The sequence below is a fragment of the Notamacropus eugenii genome, chromosome 3 (assembly GCF_028372415.1).
Source record: "Notamacropus eugenii isolate mMacEug1 chromosome 3, mMacEug1.pri_v2, whole genome shotgun sequence".
NCBI lineage: Eukaryota > Metazoa > Chordata > Mammalia > Diprotodontia > Macropodidae > Notamacropus > Notamacropus eugenii.
This window is the reverse complement of record NC_092874.1, coordinates 203,420,906-203,439,594: the sequence shown is the minus strand read 5'-3', so window position 1 is coordinate 203,439,594 and position 18,689 is coordinate 203,420,906. Positions and strand designations below refer to the sequence as shown.

The following is an 18,689-nucleotide window of genomic DNA, read 5'->3' as shown; positions in this document are numbered from 1 at the left end:
TCACCTCTGGACAGGGGAGGTGTTACATCAGGGAAGGATGCCTTGGTCACACTACGTCATAGGCAATTAGGCCCTTGCCCAATGGACTTAGGACCTACACTTTGGTTACCTTTCCCAATGGGGCAGAAGGGAATTGTAGTGGTCTGAGCCCTGGACAACCTAATAATCTGATATATTTAGGATTTACCTTTCTTGATGTCTAAAAGTTGTTCTACCCAGAATGGTCCAAGCTCTCCAGGACACTGAGATTGGGGATGGAGGGAGGAGGAGGAGGAGGAAGAGGACGAGGAGGAAGTCAGAGAGATGAATTTGACCTTCAGTGACCCTCAGAGAATGAGTGGGAGACTCAGGAAGGGAGAGGCCTGAAAGTCAGACTTAACATGAAGAGGGCATGAGCTAGACTATACAGAGAGGCTAGATGAACTCATCTTAACATTGAAGAAATTGGCACAATGCACTGGGCATTTTTCCATTGGCTTTAAACCCTGAAAACTCTGCCTAGTCTCCAAGGGATTTGCCCAGATTAGTACGTGATTCTCTCTTGGACAAGAACTTTCTGTCTCCCTTGATTGGGCCTATTCAAGTCACACTTAAATGATAGGATTTAGAGCTGGAAGGAAATTTAAAGGTCATCTAAATTTAAAAACTGAAACCCATAGAGGTTAAGTTATTTATTTTTTAAAGTAACACTCAGAGTAAGTTGCAGAGATGGGATTCAGACCCATACCTGGCTCCAAATCCACTGCCATTTTAACACATTGCCTGGGGAAGAAATACCAAGGTCCATATTACCTTCCTAATTCTTTCCATTTCTTCTTGGGTCAGGTGGCTGGGCCAGTGGTATATAAAATAGCCCATGGGTAGTGGGTAGGCTGTATGTGAGGCTGGACTACATGGTCCCTTTGGGTGCTATAAGAGGACTAAAATCTACCAGTATTTCCTCATAACATGTTAGACCACCTTTCTTCCTTCCCTGCTATGATGTGGATCATTAGTTTTCCCTAAAAGGAGACAAAGCAGTCCCAAGACCTGATTGGTCCCTGATTCATCAAGGAAACCTCCTGGTTACCTAAATGCATTAAAAAGTCCCACCCACAGTCAGTTGGTGCTTCTTTGACTTGGTGGGTTTCTGAAGACCATGCTTGTCCTCCACCATATCCTGCCTGTCTTCTATATGGAGATGATGAGTGGGGGAGGAGGAAGTCTGATCCTAAGCACCATTGCATCTTTGTACATCCTTTGTTATAAGGCAAGGTAAATCTCCTTTTGTTAATTGTTCAGTGACTTGTTCACAATTATTTTATCCCAACCTCAAACTTGAACTAGGAGAGTATTGGCATTAGGGAAGCCTACAATAAGTGCAATAAATACTTGGAAAAGACGGGGTTGGGTGGGGAATTGTAGAATATAATTAGACTCACATGTAAGTCTATAAACCTGTCAAAAGCACTTAAGCACTTAGTGCTGGTGATTTGTCTACATGGGATTCTTCTGGTATGAACCTAAAGGATCAAAGTACATCTGTTCAGCTTCTTCCCCACTTTGCATGAAGCCACCACTTGGCTGGGCCAATGACCTCCCCTTCTTGCTCTGAGACATCACCATGGAATATGGAACTGTCATGAAACTTCCCTTGTTGTCTCCAGCAGGAGGGACTGTCCTCAAACATGCCAGTGCATTCTGTCTGGGTCTTTCCTATTCACTGAACAATATATCATTTTATAACAAAGTTACTTGCTTCTCTGTCTTACTTCCCTACTAGACCTTGGGAGCAGGGACTGTGTCTTATTTCATCTTTGCATGTAATCTGCACAGAGTGGGTACTCCAGATATCATAGGACCAGGGCAGAAACCAGTGGTTTCTATTAACTGTCACCTCTCTCTTTTTTGGATAATCTGCCTTTATTTCCTTCCCTCTCCAATCTTGACTCTAGTTAGCCAATTCAGCTCTATGCTGTCCTTGTCTCTTCAATTTCTTTGCCCCATTGGCAATTATCTCTTGTCAAATCTCAGCCCTGGCTTACTCTCTTCCATTCCTACTCCTGTGCGGCTGAATAGAGCTAGAAGAAGTCACACAGCTAAGGTATTCATGCTATTTAACGTCAACAATGAGTCAAAGCCATCTTTTTATTCCTCTCTAATTGATTCCGTATTTCACTTCCAAAAAGTGTTTTCCAAACTTTCTTCTCTCAAACTTTGACATCTTTGCCCCACTTCTTTCTCACCTTAGGACTTTGCCCCTTACTTTATTGAGAAAATTGAAGCCATTTGACATGAATTCTTTATTTCTTCATATCCAAAACCCTTAAGCCTTTCCTCAAATCTCTGAAAATGATATGGTCTCTTTGCCAAAGCGAACCCTTCTCTGCATTTGCCCTTGATCTGATTTTCTCCTGTCTTCTCCAGAAGACTGAAACCTCAATCATTCTCTGTCTCTGTCACTCTGTTTTTCTCTCTATCTCTGTCTGTCTCTGTCTCTCTTTGTCTCTGTCTGTCTCTGTCTCTCTGTCTCTGTTTCTGTCTCTGTCTCCCCACACTTTTATCTTCCTACTGGTTCCTTCCCTATTTCCTTCAAACATACCCAAGTGTTTCTCATCCTTAAAGAACTTTCAGTATACTCTACTATTCCTTTGCCTATTATCCTACACATCCTCTCTCTCTCTCAAACTTCTGGAAAAAGCTGTCTATGCTTTCTGCCTCCGCTTCCTCTCCTCTCACTCATTCCTGAACCCTTCCCAATCTGGCTTCCCACTTCATCACTTGACTGAAATTGTTTTTCCCAGAGTTGCCTGTGATCTTATTTGCCAAATCTGATTGCTACATTTGATATAGTTGCCTGCTCTCTCTCTGTCTCTATCTCTCTGTCTGTCTCTGTCTCTCTTGCTATCTCTTTGTCTCTCTGTCTCTGTCTTTCTGTCTCTGTCTCTGTCTGTCTCTGTCTGTCTGTCTGTCTCTGTCTCTCTCTTTCCATAGATATGTTCTCCTCTCTCAACTTTCCTGACACTTCTCTCTCTTAATTCTCCTTCCATCTAACTGATTCTTTTCAATCTTATTTGCTGGGTCATCACTTAGATCCCACCCCTTCACTGTGAATGTTTCTCCAGGCTCTATCCTAGGTTCTAGATTCTCTCATCACTCTCTCGGTGACAGCTCTAATGGATTTAATTATCATCTCTAAGTCAGTGACTTTAATATCTTCATATCCAGCCTCAGCCTCTCCCCTGAGCTTCAGTCCCACATCATCAATTGTTATTAGGAATTGCAAGCTATATATCTCAAACTAATAGGAATGGAGGAAGCACATGATGAGAGTAAGCCAGGACTAAGATTTGTCGAAGGCTAATTGTCAAAAGGATAAGGGGAAAGTTAGATGTCTCAATATTTCAAACTCAATATGTCCAAAACAGGACTTATTTTCTTCTTCCCCAAAGGCATCCATTTTCTAAACTTCCCTATTTCTGTGAAAGGCACCACTATTTTTCCAGGCTCCCAGATTGATTACCTTGGCATTATCCTATCTCACTTTCTCTCGCCCCACATATACATCAGTTGACAAATCTTGCCATTTTGTGACATCCCTTGCATCCTCTCTCTTCTCTCTACTCACACAGCTACCCTCTTAGCTCAGGCCCCCATCATCTCTCACTTAAATAATGTCTCAGTCTCCCTGATTCTACTTTCCCAAATTCAGTTTACTGATGATAACATCATTTTCCTTAAATGTAGATCTGACCATGTCACTCATCCTTTTGCTTTAGTCAGGATAAAATACAAACTGCTCTGTTTAGCGTTTTAAACCCTTCACAACCTTCCCTCAATGTATTGCCAGGTTAATTTTACATTACTCTCCTTCCCATACCCTGGAATAGTGCCAAGCTGGTCTCTATTTTCTTCACCATTCAGCTTTAACCTCCATCTCTGTGCATTTGCCCCAGCTGTCTCCCATGACTGGAAGGCGCTTTTTCTGACTTCACTTCATAGACCACCTCTCAGTCACCACCTTCTTCATGAAGCCTTCCCTGATCCCTGTGACTCTGTGTAGTCTATCCCCCCAAAACTATCTTATATTTAGTTACTTTTTATTTATTCCTTTATATTTATTCTGCAAATACTTACATACATCCTTATTGTCTCCTCTGTTAGAATATAAACTAAACTCCTTGAAGGTATGGATTGTTTCATGCCTTGTATTTGTATCCCCCAAACTCAGCGTACTGCCGGGCACACAGTAGGTACTTAAATAGTTGTTGACTGATTAATCTTGGCTACCATGTCACATTGTTCATGCATATTGATCAGACTCTGTTACATCAAGCCTTGGGGATCCTGAGGCTGGAGAGGGCAGGCAGAGAACATTTAATTTAGGTCACTACTCCAGCCAGGACTATGCTTTAAATATCTCACAAGGAATCATCTCAGAACTCTACTTCCACTAAACAATAGTTAGGTGACTTGCTCAAGGTCACATAGTTTGTAAGCATTTAGTCAATGAATATTTATTTGGCACAAACTATACAAGGGACTGTGATAGGTGTTAGATGTGCTTTCATAGACTACAATGTCAGTTATGTGGGTATTCCCTCATATAGGGAAGGGAAAAGGAAGGAAATAAACACTTATATAGTGCCCACTATGTGGCAGGCACTATGCTGTGTTTTTTTTTTTTTTTTACAAATATTATATAGCATTTGATCCTCTCAACAACCCTGCAAGGTAGATGGTATTAGTATCTCTATTTTATAGATAACTCAGTGAAGTAGGTACAATTATTATTTCCACTTTATAACTGAAGAAACTGAGTCAAACAGAGGCAAAGTGACTTGCCTTGGGTCATATAGTTAGTAAATGTCGGAAGCCAGATTTGAACTTAGGTCTTCCTGACTCCAGGCCCAGTGCACTATATTACCAGTTACCTCCCAATCCATCCATGTCCTGCCATCCTATGGTGTCCCCTACTACAAGCTCCACAGAGAGTCCATTCAATGTGATAGGGGCCTTCCTCCAGATCTCTTTACATTTGTGAATATCAATGGAGGACCCAGGCTGCACATTAGAGATGACTAGTCCATGTCCTTTTCTGGTGGTACATTTTTCTGACATTATATTTTGATGCCACTTCTGTTGTGCAATCTTTATTGGTAATTTGCTTCAGACTAGTCATAACCACAACTGGCCATTGAGGTAACCCATAATTAAATTTTTAGAGACTGTGACTTGCACCCACACAGGATCATTGGATTAATAGTGATGGTAAGAAGATAGATGGTTGTTTCAGAGATAAGTTATTGGAGTCATTTAAAACACTACTGGTCATTCAAAGATTTTTCAAATGACCTAATGCCCCTCTTTAAGAAGCTTATCTCCTTCAAGTTCTTAACTCCTATAACCTTAACATAAGGAAGTTCTTCTGACATGCTCATTTCAAATATTTCTTGCTTCAGTATAAGACCAAGTAATCCCTAGGGGCCCCAAGAAAGACCATTCATTATCAGTAGCAGAATAGTTCTTCATGGACTTGAAACTGTTTATTCAATCTCCTTCCTCCAACTTTTGGTCTTCTCCAAAAAGAACAGGCTTTCAATTTTTAGGGCATCTTTCACCTAAGGGTTTTTCAAGGCTCTATAATGAGTTTATGACCAATATGGAAAGCAAAAGCACTTTTAATAAAAGTCATGAGATTATAGGAACATAGAACTTAGAGTTGAAGGGACATGAGGACAAATCTTCCTTTCAAAGACAAGGACAAGTGACATGACTTTCTCAAGGTCCTGCAGATGTTAATAGAAAAAGGAATTTCAAGTCCATTTGTCCTCTTTACTCCTTGCTACAACCCTGGCAAGGACTTGGGAGTCAGGACAACATAGATTCTAGCTCTGACTCTGCCACTGATCATCTTACACAAGTCATTTTCCATCGGTGTTATCATTTGAAAAATAGATCAGATGATAGCCATGGTCATTTCTGAGTCTGACATTCTGTGATTCTGTGAATTCTCATTCCCATTCTAGTAGTCTTTCCCTTCCTTATAAGCCATGATGACCTTGGAGAAATGAGTGTATGGAGATGTAACATCTAATTATGGGAAGTGAAAGGCATTGTGGGGTGGGGGGAACCAGCCTTATAAACAGAGGCTTGCCATATGGGTACATCTGAACCCAGCATATTCCTGGGGGGAAATTCCAAGTGAGGAAACCTATCAAAGCAGAAAGATTTGGGGTTACTGTTTAACTGTAGTGACTCTTCCTTCCTTGCAGATGTGAGTGACTAAAGGTATGGTGTACCAAATATACTGTGAGACATAATTGATAATGTTCCTTGGTTCTACTGAGCTTATTTTTTTCTTCTTTGTTATAAGGTCTGGAACACTGGGTGGGAAGAGATATATATTCAGAAATGGATGTGAAAATCGAAGGCATTAGTAACATTTTTTAAAAAGAATTTGGGGTGTGAGTGCCAGGTCATACCTCATATGAAGCGCACGTTACCAAAGGACACATGGGACTCTCTATTGTGTCACTGACCAGAACTATTTCTTGGGCAGACCCTTCAGTTCATTTTGACCACCATTCCTATCCTGGGATCACAATATTTATCATTCCTTTTCCATTGAGGTCCCAGAGCCTCTAATCCATGGCCTCAGAACTACCCAGCAGGGCTCTACAGGACCTGGCTTGGTGCAATCTTCCCTGCCCTGCCCCCCCCCCAAGCAGTTCTCTCTTCTCTATGAAGTAGCCTTCTAAAGCCAGATCCCATCCCCTCCACACAGAAGGAAAAGAACATGACCTTTCCAGAGAGCGAATGAATGGGGGGAGGGGGAAGAGAGCAGATGGCAGCTTGCATGAGCATCACTACTCAACACAACCACCCTTAGGCAGGAAGAGGGGCTGATGGATCTTTGTGGGGGTGGGGCAGGTGAGAAGCTAGATTTACTTTAGTTCTGTCTCTGGCTCTCCCTGCCACTTCTCCTCTTGTCTCCAAGGCTCCCTAGGCACCAACAGATTCACTGACTGTAGCTAGACAAGAGGATTGGAGCTGAGAGCTCATGGAGGTCATTCTGCCTCCTCTGAGACAGAGGAGGTGAAGGACAGTTATGGGGCTGGGGGAAAAGACAGCAGGGAAGTGAAAGGTTAGGTTCAGAGCTCTGAGTTCCCTTGGTGGTACAGGAAAAGGAGGAGGATTGGGTAACAGCTATTGGAACAGAACTGGGGGCAAGGGACAAAAATATGGCAAATAAGAACCCCTGCATGAGAATATTGGCGTGTGGAAAATGGGGAGTAGGGGAGCAGACTGACTTGTGGGGAGGCGGGGTTTAAATACAGAAATCAGGTGACTGGTTGGGGAAAATGAATGGTGGGAGTTTAGAAAGAAAGTGTCTTATATGAATGAATAAGTAGTAGTTATTAAGGACCTGTTATGTGCCAGGTAATAGAATATAAATATATAAGTGAAAATGTCCCTACCCACAAGGAAATTACATTCTTTTTTTCTTTTTTGGAATATACATTCTAATAGGGGGAGGCAAGTATCCAGGAAAATCTGAAGAATGGTGAGTAGATGCAGAAGCAAGGGTGATACGGTTTGATGACTATTCTCCAACAAAAAATAGAAGGGGGAGGGAGTGGGAAGAAGCCCCATTTAGATTTCAGCAAAACTGAAGGTTGGAAGGGGCTAAGACTGAAATAAAGAGGTATACCCCTTTATAGGGGGTAAGCATCCTATACCTTGAAAAGAATCAGAGACTTGAGTGACTACATTATATATGAAAAGGCCAGCAAAGACAGTGAACTTTCCCCATCACAGACTGCCTCTCTACCCCTCCCCTTCATCTACATGAAACTCCAGTAATTCTAATAAGTGTGATAAGTGTAACTGATTGGGTATCATAAATACAGATGTTGCTTGGTGGAGCCCTGCTCAGAATTCTGAGGAACTGTCCAACAGGACTAGACCTCTCCTCTCCTGCCTGCAGGTGACAGACCTCAGAACCAAGGCCCTGAGTTGGAGGAGAGAGGCTTCTGCTAAGCCTAGGCTAAGGCTTGCTGCCATTGCAAAAGTAAACAAACACCCTTCCCACCTCCACACTCACACCCCACCTCTGCAAAAAAAAAAAAAAACCAAAAAACAACAAAAACCAAAACCAGAACTCCTGCTGAAAAGAGAACAGATGAACCCAAAGTAGGCTGGAGGGGATGGAGGTTGTACCTGCCCAGAAAGCTTAGGTTGTCCAGTGAATCAAGCAGAAGAGCAACAGCACCCTATGAAAGATCCAGTGGCCCAGTCTAGCAATGGATGAAGCCATCCTGCTGAGTTGCCAGGCTCTATAGAAGGAGGAGCAAGGCCACCCAGCAATGGAGTGACTCATTCTCTACTGAAACAAAGCCCTTCTTCACAATGAACTTGGTAAAGACTTTCTGAGTAAGGAAGGACTCCAAGGTCTAGATACTTCAGAGTTGTGAATTACCTTGACCATGTGTGTTCCCTATACATGTGTCTAGATACTATTGCTCTTCAAAGAACATGCCTTCTCTTCCCCCACTACTATGGATTTGTAAGAAAGTATGCCCCAGATTTCTGATGGAAATACTTTGCAATTATCATCCTTACTATGCTATTTAAGCAAATATCAAAACTCTGCTCTGAGAGGTAAGTTTCTGGGAACCAGGCCTCTATTGCAATTCCTGGTCACCTGCACATCAGGTTCCCATTCATCTTTTGTTGTACTCCTGCCCTCTTTCTAGCTCCCCTTTAACTGTTGTTTTTCCTCATTAGAATATAAGCTCCTTGAGGGCAAGTATTGTTTTGGCTGCTTTTTTATGTGTCTTCAGAGAGCAATGTAAAGTTCTTGATACATAGCAAATACTTAATAAATGTTCTCCTTTCTCTCTGTCTCTGTATCTCTTTCTGTCTTTTCTTTTCTTTGTCTCTATCTCTTTCTTGGCTTTTTCTAAAAGCTAATTGAATCTACTGGCTGAATGTTAAGAGGAAGCACACCAGTGGGGGCTCATGAGCTCTAGTGTTAGGAGAATAGCTACCAACATGGTTACCCCTAGAAACCAAGGTAGCAAATGCCACTCTAGGGGATCCAACATGCCTATGCCAGGATGTGTTGGGGGAATGATCCCAAAGGAGGTGCTGCTACCTCAGGTTCTGTGGAAAACCCTGTGGGTGGCTGTTCTCCTAATACCTTAGCTCTTAAGCCCATACTAACGTGCTTCCCCTTAATAATCAGCTGCATTTGCTTCCTCAGATTTTTATTGTTCCTCTATGAGTAACTGTAATTGTCTGTCCACTTAACTTACAAACATGCAGGACCTTTCTTCTTTTTGATAAGTAGTAGAATAAATGAACTTGACATACTCTTTTGTGATTCCCTTCTCCTGCACTCTACTGTTTTTCTTGTATTTCTAAGTTTTCTTGTGATGTGATTTGAGGTTTTGAAATCTTCAGGCTTTGTGAAATTCCAAAAGTTTGACTTTCTAGTGATCTACCTCTTTGCTCCCCTATTTTAGATGCTTGCCAACATTCTAGTGCTTAAGTTCTGACCCAAATATTCCACATTTCTTCCCTAGGGTAACATAGGTCCTTTCCTGAGAAAAGTCTTAACTTAGGTCTGTGTTTCTACTGTGATTCAGCACTTTAGACTGTGATGTGTGAAGGTTTATTGGCACTTGCAGCTCTTTCTGGTGCTTCAGATAGCTTTTCCTTCCAGATCAGCCCTGATAATCTGTCTCCAGATACTCTTTCACTGACAAATGGAGACTTCATCCCTTGCAAAAGCCTTTCATCCTCTGTGAGAGGATTAATAATGTTTCCAGTTACTGTCTCAAACTTCTATCCAATCAGGAGTTTTGGAAAGGTTTACATTTTTGGGTAATTTACAGAAAAAAGACCACGTTTTTAAAAATTTTCCTTATATTGCTTAATGAACCATCTCCCCAAAGTTTTAACAGCCTCTAGTAAAATGCTCTCAATGTCCTTGTCTCTCAAGTTCTATGGCATTCCTTTAACTAAGAGTCTTCTGTGTGACTCTAGGCTTAATGCTAGACCTCAGTGCTCTAGGGATGTAACATCCATTTTGCTTTTTATCAGCCTCCATACTTTAACATATATACTAATTCAACAGCTGTTAGTACTTAAGCATTTGAATAAGAAAAAGTTATAATGATCAGTCTTTTAAAGGAAACAAACTGTCTGATTATAATCTAAAACAGAAGAAAAAAAGTGAGCTCCTGCCAAAATAGGGCACCCAAGAAAAAGTATCTAAGTAAAATATCTTACCAGCGTGGTCTAGAAAATATAAAAGGAACTCAAATATGCTGGATGAATTCATCTCATCCCTTCTGGACTCACTCCCCCAACGGTAATTTGGAGGACCTGAGGTATGTGTGTAGCTAATGCTACCGTAGGATAGCATGGTCTCAATATCTGTTCTTCTAGAGAATTCTGATGATGACATTGAAGAAGTGTAGCCTTTTCTATTTGGCAGTTTCTCCTGGTTCAGAGCATGGTTTCATCAATTAGGGACTATATCACTATATACATAGTAACCAGCCAGTTACATTTCCTGCACTCCATTGGGGTCTCTTGCAAATGAGTGGTTGGGGAAAAGGGTACCAAGACTGTTTGTGTTATGGGGAAGTTCACTTTCCTCAATGATCATTTCATTGACAGTTTAGTTATTCAATACCCCAGTGTGAGTTCTTCCTTTATACCCCAAAAGACTTCTCTTTTACATTTCAATGTTTTTGCTCTTTCAATCTTCATTTCACTGAAATTTAAATGGGGGGTGCATCTTTACTGCAACATGTCCCAGGATATCTGGGGTGGATGAATGTGTTTTATTGTTTTTGCAATTTATGTAATAGTAGAATTAACTGTTCTTTGGATATTTGATAGAATTCACTTATAAATCCACCTGGTCTTGTTTTTTTTTTCCTCCTTTGGGAATTTACTTATGGCTACTTAAATTTCTTTTTCTGAAGTTGGATTATTTAAACAATCAATTTCTTATTCTATTTATCTAGACATTTTATATTTTTAGTAAATATCCACCTATCTCATATAAATTATAGGTCTTGGCAAATACATGGGAAAATAATTTTTGATAGTTTATTTCCTTTTCAGTTGCTGTGAATTCTTTTTTCATTCTTAATACCAACAATTCAGTTTTCCTCTTTAAAAAAAAATCAGACTTGCTGTTTCTATTTTTAATAGTTTTTCAAACCCCAGCTCTTATTTTTATTTATCAATTCCATGTTTTCTTATTGGGTTTCTTTTTTTTGCTTTCACTTTGGTTCTTCTTTGATTTGGGGGGGTGGGTTGGGGAGGAAGACTGATTTGCTGGTTTTCTAGGTTTAAAAAAATTAATGCCCAGTTTGATGAACTGTTCTTTCTCTCATGTTGATGAAAGTACTCACAGGTTTCCCACTCCTGATAGAGATAGAAAATTTCCTCTAATGACTGTTTTAGCTGCATCCCAAAACTTTTGGTATGTTGTCTCATTGTTATTACTCTTGTTATTTCCATACTTTGTTCTTTGACCCAGTTTCTTTAGGATTAAATTACTCTCCAAATTAACTTCTAAACCATTCATCAAAGGTCTTTCATTGCATATCTTTGAATTGTGACTGGTTAAAGATGCATCTAATATTTATGCTTATTTTGTGGTCATTATTATTATTCTCTAATATAGTATTAATTTTTATATAGGTGGCATGAACAAATGGGAATATGTATAATCCTTTTTGTTCCTATTCAGTACTCACCAGAGATTTATTTTGTCTATTTTTTTCTAAATTTTATTCAGGTTCTCAACTTCTTTCTTGGTTATCTTTTTGTTAGATTTGTTTAGGTCTAAAATTGAGGTTTCACAACATTATTATTTTACTGTATCTTTCACCTTGCAATTCAATTAACTTTTCCTTTAAATAATTAGATGTTATGCCTTTTGTTACATATATAAAAAGTATTGATTCATTATATATTGTGTCTGTAAGTTAAGTGTAGTTTCCCCATTTATCTCTTTTAATAATTTCTAACTTTACTATCACCAAGGCTGAGACTATGATTGGGTTTTTTTTCTGAGTTTATTTGAATTGCAATTGACTTTGCTCTGGCCCTTTATTTTAACTTTGTGTGAATCTTTATGTTTCAAGAATATTTCTTGTAAACAATATATTGTTGGGTTCTGCTTTCCAATCCATTCTGTTATTCTTTTCCACATTATGAGTGAATCTATCCCATTTATATTCAGGATTGTGGTTCTTATTTGTGTATTTCCCTCCATTTTATCCTCTTGTGCTCTGTCCTATTTGCCCTCCACCCACAGCTTTATGAAGAAAATTGTTAAAGAGTAAGGAGTTTAACATTAATGATCTATTATTGAAGTAATCTGTTTTTACTCTCTCACCCCACTTTTTCCCTCTTGCCCTGTTCCTGAACTCATATCTTTATTCTATTCCTTTCCTTTTAATCTACCCCCACATATGCTCTACCCTCCAAAACTAGAGTTTGCTTTCTTGTGAATTTCTTACTGCTCCTACCTTCTTCTCTTAAAACTCTTTTTTCCTGTATCTCTGCCTTGCCTATGCCCCGATTAATATATTTCTACACTAAACTCTTTGTATACGTGCATCACATTCATATCTCAACCTTTTGTTATCTGATTTCTGCCTACATAAGCTTGCTTTCTCTACAGTCACCAACAACTTCTTAACTGCTAATCTGATAACTTTTTCTTATCTTACTTGACCTCTGTAGTTTTTTACACTCTTGGTCATTCCCTCCTTTTAGATACTCTCTAATAGCTTGACTCCTGTGATATCACTCTCTCCTGGTCCTTCTGTCTATCTCACTATCTCCTTTGCTCCTATGTCTCCTATGTCTCCTTTGCTGGATTATCATTCACTAAGTGCCACCCTTCAAACATTGGTGTCTCTCAAGGATTTCTTTTTTCTTCATATCCTCTTCCTTGGTGACCTCATCAGTTTTATGATCTCAATGATCATCTATACCTACTCATCTCTTCCTGAATACTAGTTCTGCATTCCCAGATTCCTTCTGGATATCTTCACCTGGATGTCCTTTTGAAAATTCCAACTTCAACCTGTCCAAAAAGAACTTACCCACTACTTTAGACCTGTCTTTCCTTCAAATTTCCCTATTTCTGTTGAGAGTGTCTCCATCATTACAGTTACTCATCTTTTTGCACCATTGGGGCACCAATGGACTTGAGGGTAGGTCCCAGAAGAGTCATCTTTGACTCTTCCTTCTTCCGTACAACCTCTTCCCCCCTCCTTCTTGAATCATTCGCCAGGTCTTGACAATTCTATCCTAACAATATGTCTCCCAAGCACATGCTCTCTTCACATGGCCCCTGGTGCTTCTCACAGGAACTCTAGTATTAGCATCCATGTTGGTATTCCTGCTTCCACTCTTTCCACTTTTCAATCCATCTTATAGACAGGGTCCAAAATGATCTTCTTAGGGCACAGGTCTGACCGTATTATTCCTACAGCAAAAAATATTCAGCATTTTCTATTGTTTTTTAGATATCCTATGAATAGCTTGCTAGTATTCAGTGTCTCATTTAAAGTCTTCCATAACCTGATTCCAAACTACTGTACTGTTATTGTTGTTCTTGCATGTCCTTTGCTCTTGAAGAGGACCATGATATTATTAAGGTGATGCCATGACTTGGCAAGTGAACTGGATTTAAGTGAGGGAGGGCTGTGTAAAGTCACCAAGCTAAGGTCACATTGGATTGCCTTTCCTGTCTATGTTTCCATGTTTTCTATTCTATATTTTCCATGATACTTGGAGTTCCCAAAACTGCAATCCCATAAGATGCATGCTTGGGAGTCAGACATATTGTTATGGTGTTTGGAGACTGAGAGGAAAAAGGAGAGCCATGTGGGTAATTCTAGATTGGCACTATCCCCAGGGTCAACAAGGGAAGGCTAAAGTGGTCAAAGTCAGAGAGCTCTATTGGAATAGCTTGACATCATAGAAGCTGGAAGCATAGAAGCATAGACTCCATCGAGAAGAAATAGCAGCACCTTTTATCAGAACAAATATGAATAGAGGTAGCTTTGATCCCCTGGTTACCAAGACCAAACTGAGAGGAGATATGAAATGACTAAATCTTTCTCCTCTCCCATCTGATCATGCAGGAGAGTTTTTTATTCCCATATGTGAACTTTCCAGAAATGTGGTACCTTTCCCTGACAGAATCTGAGGGAGAGGAGAAAGGGAAATATATCCATGAATATTTGAGGTCTAAGAATGATTCTACTGCTTGATTCCCTCCCCTTATCATTTTGCCTTCCTATTCTGTCTCAGATACTTTGCTATATGAGTTAAGGTTCTTGCCTGGATTGTTGTGAAAGAAAGCACTGAATAAGGAGCAGAACCTAAATACTGGATCCTATCTCGAACTCAATTAATTAAACGGAATACTAATTACATATCTTTCTAGTCTTGTCTCATAACGTTTTCCTTCATGCATTTTATTTTCTAGTCAAACTGTATCTGCTAGCTGTTCCCTGAACTTGACCGTCTGTCTTCAGCTGTGTGCCTTCACACAAGCTTTTCTCCATCAGGACAACATTCCCTTTCCCCTTCTACCTCTTAGAATTGTTAACTTCTTTTAAAGCTAATTTTAGGTGCCAAAGGGTCTCAGGTCTGCCTTTAGAAGTTTTTCCTCCCTTGAATTTTCTAAGCAAAAGCTAAATGATCACTTGTCAGATATCTTGTTGAGGGAATCTTTTTTCAGGTATGAGTTTTAATTGGATGACTTTTGGAATTCCTCCAAAATCTGAAATCTTGTAATTCTGTGAAATTAGTTGTATCTGAAAGAGATAATAGAGTTTAGGGACAGTAGGACAGACCAAAGTAGATTGGGGCACCAATGGACTTGAGGGTAGGTCCCAGAAAGAGAAAGGCTCCCTGTGAGAACTGATGCTACCATGTGCTCAGAACTAGTACAAGATGATCTCACTTTATGAAATACAGAATTGACAAAGAAGAGTCATGGGAAGGTCCCTCCTCTGACTATGGGCGTGTTAGATGATGTTGCATAGTTTGGCTGAACTGATTTTTTTCTCCTTTCTTCTCTTTTATATTCCTTCAGGTGTAACTTGAGCCCCTAAACTTTTGATATGGAACTCTCTCCTTACTGATGGAGACCAGTATGGAGCCAAGGTTGGCAAGTGTGGGAATGACTAAGGATATTTAAGGAAGCAGATATCTTTCTAGCCCAGTACCACCTCTATCTGAGAAGCCCAGAGTAGTCAGACAGTGGGGTCCCAACCTCCTGCTTCCCCACATGGCGGGAATTAAAGTCTCCTTTAGAGAGTGGTAGAGGGGAGGAGATGCTAGAGATATCTATGACTGACTCTTGTAAAATGTCACATGATACTCTCTACTACATGTGCAGGCTTTGTCCATAGGAATATAATTTCTGGTTACTTACTTTTGTGTGTGTGTGTGTGTGTGTGTGTGTGTGTGTGTTTATTACTAGCTTATCCTAAAAGCCTTGGATATTCTTCTGTATTTTGCCTCATACTGAGACACCTCACTCTATATTTATATACGATGGCTCTCTGGGAGAGAGAGGAAGGATGGATTTATTGAAAGATGTAGGTTATTTGAATATAAAATACCAATAAAATTTGTTAAAGGAATGACAGTAGAAAAATGCAAACCAGCCAGATTCATAGAATGAAAGAAATTAAAGCTAAAAAAAAGTATATAAGAACCAGGCCAAAAAAAGCTAAAAATATGGCCAGACTTCTGTTAGTGTCTATTATAATAGTGTCTTTTCCATCAGATGTATTATTGCCATACTATTAAGTCCTCAGCTCTCTTACCCACTTGTTGTGGTCCAAGAAATAAGCCAAAGACTTCCTTCCAACTTTTGTAAGAACCATATTTCAAGGGAGATCCTTGATGAGTTAACAGGGCAGTGAGCCTTTGGGACTTTAAAAAGCACTTCCCTACTGAGAGGATGGCATATTCAGTGGCATCTTGTTGAGAACACTAAAGATGTCTAATTAAGTCTCAGTCACTGGAGCTTTTCCCAAGATGAACTGGTTGGTTCTCACTGTTGTAAGATAGACTGTTTTTGGAGGCATCATCTCTTTTTGCTGGCTGATAGAAGGGAGCAGATAGACTCTTTCCTCTCTTCTTCCCCTCTACTTTTCTTCTGTAGGGATTCTGAGAGTACAGCAGATGGGGAATGTTGAAAGTCAGTCCCCAGGAGTCATTAATGACTGGGGCAAAAGCAGATGGCAGATTCAGGCATTGTCTCACCCACAGAGTCTGATAAAAGATTTTGGACAAAGTCAAGTTCCTGATATCAGCTTTGGAGAACCCATGGTGTAACATGGCAGCCATGAAGAGAGAAATTATGTGGCCAAGTGAGGAGAGTTTCTAAGGGTTTTCTCTCTAACAAGCCCAAATCTGAACATCCTGTAATCCAGGATTTTGGCATAAGAAATGGGAATTTCCTGAGCAGGTCAAACCTTGGGAATTACCTCATAATGAATCCTCAGTTTGAGAATTCAGGAATCTAGACTTCTTCGACACTGCTGATTATTACAAGATGTTGGACATGGAAAAAGGTCCTCCAGACTCCAGCCCAAGGTACCTTTCTAGAAAAAGGGCAGGGGCAATCTCTGTTCCCCAACTTCCTAAATTTGGACTAAACCTCACAGAGTTTTCTCTCCCTCTTGTTCTCATCAGAGCTGCTGGCCTCATCTCCCCTGACAAGATTTTGCTTATGAAATGATCCCACTCTTAATCCAATCTAGTCCTTCTCTGTGAAGCCCAGTGCCGAGTGAAATCATTTCTTTCTAGCTGCAATGCCTGGAAATCTTTTCTCCTAGTCTATTACACCCTGATAAGTTGGCATTCATCTAGGCCCATAGCTCCTTTGATGTCTTCCCCAAATTAGTCTCTCTGTTCCCAGAATCTTTCTCTTTTGAATACTGAGCTTTTTAAACCAACAATACTCTGTGATATGAATGGAGTTGGGTTTTTTTTTTGAGCAGCTGAAAATCTGCCTTTTATGTGAGCCCCTCACACCGAGAGAGGCTGATGCTTCCTTAGAGTCAAGGTGAACCCTAGGCCAGGTATAAACAACTGAGTTCTTTCTTCTTTGCTGTGTCAGGGATCACAAATAGGCTCTGAGACTCTGTTGGCCTCCATGCAGTCATATCTTCCCCCTAGGCCAGGGTTAGGCCTAGGTACCTTCTCCCCCAAAACTTAAACCTACTTCAAAAGTCTTAGTCAATGTGGGTGATTTCAACTCTAGTACTGCTGACTTTATAAAGCCTCTCTCTGTGTTGCTGAAAACATTTAGTTCTGGGGTTTAGAGCTCATACTTAGCCCACATATGTGACTATTCCATAGCTGGTACTCCTGTGACCCAAGGATCAGCTCTACCAGGAACTTAATTCACATAGACTGCTTACACTTGAGGATGACCCCTTCCCCAGGAGCCTCTCCTTGGAGCTCACATCCTCATCCACCTTAGAGTACAATAATAGAGTACAATAAAGCTTGTGTCTAAATTCCCCAAATGTGGATCCTCAATTCCCTTGCAGACGCTCAATATGCAGTATGAGTCATAGATGTGGGAAAACCTTCATTTCACGTATCATGGAAAAGGCATAAGAGAGAAAGACCTTATAGTAGCTCATGAACATCATTAAGTCACTAATTTCTGCTCCTGGATGGCAGTGGGGAGGGGAGAGTGCAAAGGCCATCTTACCCCAAAAGTCCCTGAGGCTGGTGGGATTCCTACCTGATCAGTCCCTCAACCTAACTTTGACCTGGTTTGATTTCCTGACACTTGGCCTGTTCGAGTCTGCTCTAAATCCTGGCTGTTTTGTTTCTCCCCACAGTCACTACAATTGTCTTGGGTCTGGCCAAGCACTTTCTTAGCTTCTGTCACTGGGGAGTGTGCTCTGCTCCAGATGCTTGTAAAGTATAAAATAGAGTGGTCAACCAGGTGTCCTTTCTCTGGGAACAGCTGAGGGGACAGGGTCATCCTGAAATCTTGACCTCCTGTCAAATTCTCCAGTAGCCTCATACTTTCTTGAGCCCATGTGGGAGTAGAAGAAGACTGATTGATACATCTGTTCCAGCATTGACCTTTTAGCTGTGTCCTGTAAAGAATCAATCTTTTCTTTGCTAGAAGAACTGTATATGGGTAAGACTTTTATTTCTCTACAAAAATCCTCTTCCAAAGTCTCATCTGGCAAAGAGATAGCTCTTGGCCTTTGGTTCTTCATATCTATGACAATGGGAAACATATTCTGGTAGGTTCAATCAAACTAGAAAGATTATTAGGAGCTCAGTGAGTACAGTGAGTAAATTAGAAGTACAGTGAGGCTAACCACTAGAATGTTGGCCAGTATTTGATGCATATTTGGCCACAACAAGTCACAAAACTAACTAATAAGTTATGAAAGACTTGAAACTTGTCCCATAGGCTAGACCTAGAATTCTTTGATGTCCTCCTGGGAGCAAGAAAAGGAGAAAAATTGAGAGAGGGAGAGTGCCCTAGCCATTCCATTTGACCAGCAAGTCATGCCAGGGCAGGAGGGGAGAAGGGGCTCTGCATCAGGAAGCTTTCACATTCAGCTCTGTGAATGACTCTGGGGATTCTCTTACATTTTGGAACT

At 40.5% G+C, this 18,689-nt stretch overlaps 1 protein-coding gene across 2 annotated transcripts in view; it reads right to left on the bottom strand.

The window, feature by feature from the left end:
• IQSEC3 (IQ motif and Sec7 domain ArfGEF 3) overlaps positions 1-18,689 on the bottom strand; it is a 159,403-nt gene that overhangs the window by 78,981 nt on the left and 61,733 nt on the right. The gene's annotated exons all lie outside the window — the stretch shown is intronic.